Below are 7,500 nucleotides of genomic sequence, written 5' to 3'. Positions count from 1 at the left end.
GTGCGCGGGGAATTGTTAGCGGCGCCGTGCTTGTGCTGGCGGTGACCATGGCTGCCTGCTCCTTTGGTTCACGATGTCCCCGCCGAAGGCGGCGTACTTTAAAGTACTGCAGCTCGAGCGCACAAGGTGCGCGGGGAATTGTTAGCGGCGCCGTGGTTGTGCTGGCGGTGACCATGGCTGCCTGCTCCTTTGGTTCACGATGTCCCCGCCGAAGGCGGCGTACTTTAAAGTACTGCAGCTCGAGCGCACAAGGTGCGCGGGGAATTGTTAGCGGCGCCGTGCTTGTGCTGGCGGTGACCATGGCTGCCTGCTCCTTTGGTTCACGATGTCCCCGCCGAAGGCGGCGTACTTTAAAGTACTGCAGCTCGAGCGCACAAGGTGCGCGTGGAATTGTTAGCGGCGCCGTGGTTGTGCTGGCGGTGACCATGGCTGCCTGCTCCTTTGGTTCACGATGTCCCCGCCGAAGGCGGCGTACTTTAAAGTACTGCAGCTCGAGCGCACAAGGTGCGCGGGGAATTGTTAGCGGCGCCGTCGTTGTGCTGGCGGTGACCATGGCTGCCTGCTCCTTTGGTTCACGATGTCCCCGCCGAAGGCGGCGTACTTTAAAGTGCTGCAGCTCGAGCGCACAAGGTGCGCGGGGAATTGTTAGCGGCGCCGTGGTTGTGCTGGCGGTGACCATGGCTGCCTGCTCCTTTGGTTCACGATGTCCCCGCCGAAGGCGGCGTACTTTAAAGTACTGCAGCTCGAGCGCACAAGGTGCGCGGGGAATTGTTAGCGGCGCCGTGGTTGTGCTGGCGGTGACCATGGCTGCCTGCTCCTTTGGTTCACGATGTCCCCGCCGAAGGCGGCGTACTTTAAAGTACTGCAGCTCGAGCGCACAAGGTGCGCGGGGAATTGTTAGCGGCGCCGTGCTTGTGCTGGCGGTGACCATGGCTGCCTGCTCCTTTGGTTCACGATGTCCCCGCCGAAGGCGGCGTACTTTAAAGTACTGCAGCTCGAGCGCACAAGGTGCGCGTGGAATTGTTAGCGGCGCCGTGGTTGTGCTGGCGGTGACCATGGCTGCCTGCTCCTTTGGTTCACGATGTCCCCGCCGAAGGCGGCGTACTTTAAAGTACTGCAGCTCGAGCGCACAAGGTGCGCGGGGAATTGTTAGCGGCGCCGTCGTTGTGCTGGCGGTGACCATGGCTGCCTGCTCCTTTGGTTCACGATGTCCCCGCCGAAGGCGGCGTACTTTAAAGTGCTGCAGCTCGAGCGCACCATGTGCGTGGGGAATTGTTAGCGGGGGCGTCGTTGTGCTGGGGGCTGACTGTCCCTAGTGGGTATAGGATAATGTTAATGTACGGGGATCGCTGGGCGGCACGGACTTGGAGGGCCGAAAAGGCCTGTTTCCGGCTGTATGTGTATGATATGATATGATATGATGCCTGCCTGCTCATTTGGTTCATGATGTCCACGCGGCAGGCGGAATATTTTAAAAGCACTGTTCTGTACGAAGTGCACAATGTCCGTTGGGGAAATGCAGCTGGGGGTCGGTCGACCGGCTGACGACGCCTGCCTGCGCCGATTTGGTTCACGATGTCCCCGCCGAAGGCGGCATACTTGAAAGTACCGCCGTTCGCGGCGCGCAATTTGCGGGGGGAGGAATTGTTAGTGCACGTCTGTGTGCTAGGTGACGATGCTTGCCGACTTGGTTCATGCCGTCCACGCCGAAGACGGCGCCGTTTAAAGTACTGCCGCTCGAGGTGCACAATTTGCGGGGGAATTGTTAATGGGCGTCGGCGTGCTGGGTGACGATGTGGAGATGTGGAACGCCGAGCCAGATCTATCTTATTTGTTTGCTTGGCCCACTGGACTTTGCATGGGCTTTGCAACACTGTGTGCTAGGTTAAATCACGGCCAATAGAGTGAGTGTTTTTAATGATCCTGATCTGATAAGGGGACTAGAGGTAAAAGAGCCGTTAGGAGGCAGTGATCACAACACGATAAGTTTTACTCTGCAAATGGAAAGGTAGAAGGGAAAATCGGAAGTGTCTGTATTACAGTATAGCAAAGGGGATTACAGAGGCATGAGGCGGGAGCTGGCCAAAATTGACTGGAAGGAGGCCCTAGCAGGGAAGACGGTAGAACAGCAATGGCAGGTATTCCAGGGAATAATGCAGAGGTTGCAGGATCAATTTATTCCAAAGAGGTGGAAAGACTCTAAGGGGAGTAAGAGACACCTGTGGCTGACAAGGGAAGTCAGGGACAGCATAAAAATTAAGGAGAGGAGGTATAACATAGCAAAGAAGAGTGGGAAGACAGAGGATTGGGACTCTTTTAAAGAGCAACAAAAGTTAACTAAAGAGGCAATGCGGGGAGAAAAGATGAGGTGCGAGGGTAAACTAGCCAATAATATAAAGGAGGATAGCAAAAGTTTTTTTAGGTACGTGAAGAGGGAAAAAATAGTCAAGGCAAATGTGGGTCCCTTGAAGACAGAAACGGGGGAATTTATTATGGGGAACAAAGAAATGGCAGACGAGTTAAACCGTTACTTTGGGTCTGTCTTCACTGAGGAAGATACACACAATCTCCCAAATGTTCTAGGGGCCGGAGAACCTAGGGTGATGGAGGAACTGAAGGAAATCCACATTAGGCAGGAAATGGTTTTGGGTAGACTGATGGGACTGAAGGCTGATAAATCCCCAGGGCCTGATGGTCTGCATCCCAGGGTACCTAAGGAGGTGGCTCTAGAAATAGTGGAAGCATTGGAGATCATTTTTCAATGTTCTATATAGATTCAGGATCAGTTCCTGTGGATTGGAGGATAGCAAATGTTATCCCACTTTTTAAGAAGGGAGGGAGAGAGAAAACGGGTAATTATAGACCAGTTAGTCTGACATCAGTGGTGGGGAAGATGCTGGAGTCAATTAGAAAAGACGAAATTGCTGAGCATTTGGATAGCAGTAACAGGATCATTGCGAGTCAGCATGGATTTACGAAGGGGAAATCATGCTTGACAAATCTACTGGAATGTTTTGAGGATGTAACTAGGAAAATTGACAGGGGAGAGTCAGTGGACGTGGTGTACCTCGACTTTCAGAAAGCCTTCGACAAGCTCCCACATAGGAGATTAGTGGGCAAAATTAGGGCACGTGGTATTGGGGGTAGGGTACTGACATGGATAGAAAATTGGTTGACAGACGGAAAGCAAAGAGTGGGTATAAATGGGTCCCTCTCGGAATGGCAGGCAGTGACCAGTGGGGTACCGCAAGGTTCGGTGCTGGGACCCCAGCTATTTACGATATGCATTAATGACTTAGACGGAGGGATTAAAAGTACCATTAGCAAATTTGCAGATGATACTAAGCTGGAGGGTAGTGTGAATTGTGAGGAAGATGCAATAAGGCTGCAGGATGACTTGGACAGGTTGTGTGAGTGGGCGGATACATGGCAGATGCAGTTTAATGTAGATAAGTGCGAGGTTATTCACTTTGGAAGTAAGAGTAGAAAGGCAGATTATTGTCTGAATGGTGTCAAGTTAGGAGGAGGGGGAGTTCAACGAGATCTGGATGTCCTAGTGCATCAGTCAATGAAAGGAAGCATGCAGGTACAGCAGGCAGTGAAGAAAGCCAATGGAATGTTGGCCTTCGTAACCAGAGGAGTTGAGTATAGGAGCAAAGAGGTCCTTCTACAGTTGTAGCGGGCCCTGGTGAGACCGCACCTGGAGTACTGTGTGCAGTTTTGGTCTCCAAATTTGAGGAAGGATATTCTTGCTATGGAGGGCGTGCAGCGTAGGTTCACTAGGTTAATTCCCGGAATGGCGGGACGGTCGTATGTTGAAAGGCTGGAGCGATTGGGCTTGTATACACTGGTATTTAGAAGAATGAGGGGGGATCTTATTGAAACATATACGATAATTAGGGGATTGGACACATTAGAGGCAGGAAACATGTTCCCAATGTTGGGGGAGTCCAGAACAAGGGGCCACCGTTTAAGAATAAGGGGTAGGCCATTTAGAACGGAGATGAGGAAGAACCTTTTCAGTCAGAGAGTGGTGAAGGTGTGGAATTCTCTGCCTCAGAAGGCAGTGGAGGCCAGTTCGTTGGATGCTTTCAAGAGAGAGCTGGATAGAGCTCTTAAGGATAACGGAGTGAGGGGGTATGGGGAGAAGGCAGGAACGGGGTACTGATTGAGAGTGATCAGCCATGATCGCATTGAATGGCGGTGCTGGCTCGAAGGGCTGAATGGCCGACTCCTGCACCTATTGTCTATTGTCTATTGTCTATAATCAACCACTTTATTTTGCCCGTCTTTGTGACTCCTCTTTGACACGTCGATCACCGCTGAGGCTGTTTTACCTGTTTCGCCTATGTACCGTAAGGTACACTCCTTACATTGAACTGCATACACCCCATTATTTCGCTCACGGGTTATCCTCTGTGCTATCCAGTCTCTCCTGTCACCCTGTTCTATGTTTTTGTCTATTACCCAGTGGGAGCAGGCCCCATATTGACATTAATTTGTAACCCTACTGCTCCCCTCGTCTGCTGGTTTTATCACCATCTCATGTTTATCCCTCAGCTCTGCCGTGGTCTCCCTCTCTTTTTTTCTGGTGAGGTTCGGCCTATCCTTTGTCATGGGCATATCCCAGGCTGTTTTAGTAACGTTCTTTTAAAACGTGTCGTGTTTGTTTGGCTTTACCCACGTTCCAGCATTAGAGGCCAATTTTTGCAATGTTTCCTGGGTGGGATTTGCCGGTTTTACAAATGGTGTCACTATCTCACCCTGCTTCCTGATACCCTTATGGGGTCGGCTCTGTTCTTGCAGAACCCTCGGGTGGTGCAGAGTCTGGGCCTTGTTATCAATATCTTGCCCTGCTTCCCGATACCCTTGCGGGTTCGGCTCTGTTCTTGCAGATCCCTCAGGTGGTGCAGAGTCTGGGCGGCATCGTCACCCAGCACACCGACGCCCACTGAAAATTACCCACGCACAGTGCGCGCCTGGAGCGGCAGTAGTTCAAACTACCCCTACCCCTACCCCTACCCCTACCGCTACCCCTACCCCTACCCCTAACCCTAACCCTAACCCTAACCCTAACCCTAACCCTAACCCTAACCCTAACCCTAACCCTAACCCTAACCCTAACCCTAACCCTAACCCTAACCCTAACCCTAACCCTAACCCTAACCCTGACCCTGACCCTAATGCAGGCAGAGTTATTTATAAAGTGGCCCAGACTCTGCACCACCTGAGGGTTTTGTAACAGAACCAACCCCATAAGGGTTTCAGGAAGCAGGGCAAGATATTGATAACAAGGCGCAGACTCTGCACCACCTCAGGGTTCTGCAAGAACAGAGCCGACCCCATAAGGGCATCAGGAATCAGGGCAAGATATTGATAAAATGGCCCAGACTCTGCACCACCTGAGGGTTCTGCAAGAACAGAGCCGACCCCATAAGGGCATCAGGAAGCAGGGCAAGATATTGGTAACAAGGCCCACGGGGAAGGCGGCATACTTTGGGGTTATTTTGTAGTGAGTTTTGAAGGCATGTGCTAGTGTTACGCATACCGAGGGCGCGCAAAGTTCGGCGCGCCCGGGCCAAAACGCCTCTGCTGGCCGCGGCCGAGTCGGCCGACGGATTGCCACGGACTTGCTTGACGACCTGTCACTCTCCGTGCATCGGTTGCACGCCCGGTTCGTCCTTTCCATTTGTTTCATGATGTACACGCGGCAGGCGGAATATTTTAAAAGCACTGTTCTGTTCGAAGTGCACAATGGCCGTTGGGGCAATGCAACTGGGGGTCGGTCGACCGGCTGACGACGCCTGCCTGCCGATTTGGTTCACGATGTCCCCGCCGAAGGCGGCATACTTGAAAGTACTGCCGTTCGCGGCGCGCAATTTGCAGGGGGGAGGAATTGTTAGTGGACGTCTGTGTGCTGGGTGACGATGCTTGCCGACTTGGTTCATGCCGTCCACGCCGAAGACGGCGCCGTTTAAAGTACTGCCGCTCGAGGTGCACAATTTGCGGGGGAATTGTTATTGGGCGTCGGCGTGCTGGGTGACGATGTGGAGATGAGGAACGCCGAGCCAGATCTATCTTATTTGTTTGCTTGGGCCACTGGACTTTGCATGGGCTTGGCATCATTGTGTGCTACGTTAAATCACGGCCAATTGAGTGAGTATTTTTTATTCAACCACTCTATTTTGCCCGTCTTTGTGACTCCTCTATGACACGCCGATCACCGCTGACGTGTTAATCTGCGTGTTAGGTATCTCGGGGGTCAGTTGGACGGACAGATGTGTAAGGGTTTTGTTCGGAAGGATCGTTGAGTGTAAACGGTGAACGGGGGTTAAAGGCCCTGAGGTTTCAATCCTCTAAAGAATGTAAAAGGTCTGACGCGTTAGCTAGCAGCTAATGAGGTGAACCTAGCAGCTAATGAGGCTCTCTCCTCTCTCACGGCCCCGGGACTCCCTCCCTCCCTCCTCCCTCTTGGAACCCTCCCTGCGTGGGGGGGGGGGGGGGGGGGGGGGCACGAAGAAAAAGAGGGTATAAGAAGAATCCAGTGGAAGGAGTAGGGACTGGGGGCGAGGTCAGACAGCCTATCCGGCTAATAAAGCATCATGAGGTTAGGTATAAACTCTGATGACTGCATAAACTCGCCCCTAATGGGGGGGGGGGCACTCTCTCCCCCACCCCTCTCTCCCCAGTGCCACTCCCTCCGACCCCCCCCCCACTCTCTTCGTGTCGCTGGGCCCGCCCGGCACGGCCCCGAGGGATCACTCCCCGCGCGGGCAAACGGGACACCGGGTCGCCGGGCCCGCAGGGTCGTCAGTCGGGCGGGGGGGGGGGAGGGTGGCCATGCCAGCAGCAGGAGAGGTTTCCAACGAACCCGCGACCGCAGCAGGACCGCCCGCGGCAGACATTTGGACCCAGCGGGTCCGTTCGGGATGGTTGCCGGGCCCGCAGCAGAGGTTTCCTTCCACCCAACGGGGGGGGGGGGGGGGGGGCGGGGCTGCCCATCTTCCCCGCTCGAAGCAACGGCCTCACCCTAACGGCCTCACCCTAACAACCCTCACCCTGACCCTAAACCGCTCGGTTCATGACTTCTCTCCGTTTGGTTCATGAATTCGCCATTTAGTTCACGACTTCTCCTGTTGGTTCCTGACTTCTACCTCGTGGTTCGTGATTCCGGCGGGTAGGTGGGGTGCCCGGATACTCTCGGCGAAAGGTGTTCAAGTGGCAACGGCGGTCCCGTAGATAAGACGGGTTCGGATGCTCGAGCGTGTCGAGTAAGCGCCGGATCGGCGCCGGGCGCCCCCGGCCGGCTGGCTTGCCCCCCCCCCCCCCCCACCCCCCCCCCCCCTGGCGGCAGAAAACGTGTATCGCGCCAGTGCCGCCGCTGAGGTCGAGATTGGCCGCCTCGACCCGTTCGAAGCGTCGCAATTCCGGCGGGACTTCCGAACGCTCGTACCGCCAAGTCAGCCGCGACATTCGAGAATTGCACTAAGTCCGAAAGCT

This window comes from Rhinoraja longicauda, unplaced genomic scaffold, assembly GCF_053455715.1.
Source record: "Rhinoraja longicauda isolate Sanriku21f unplaced genomic scaffold, sRhiLon1.1 Scf001353, whole genome shotgun sequence".
Taxonomy (NCBI): Eukaryota; Metazoa; Chordata; class Chondrichthyes; order Rajiformes; family Arhynchobatidae; genus Rhinoraja; species Rhinoraja longicauda.
The sequence above is the reverse complement of the archived record's forward strand: the minus strand, read 5'-3'. Positions refer to the sequence as shown.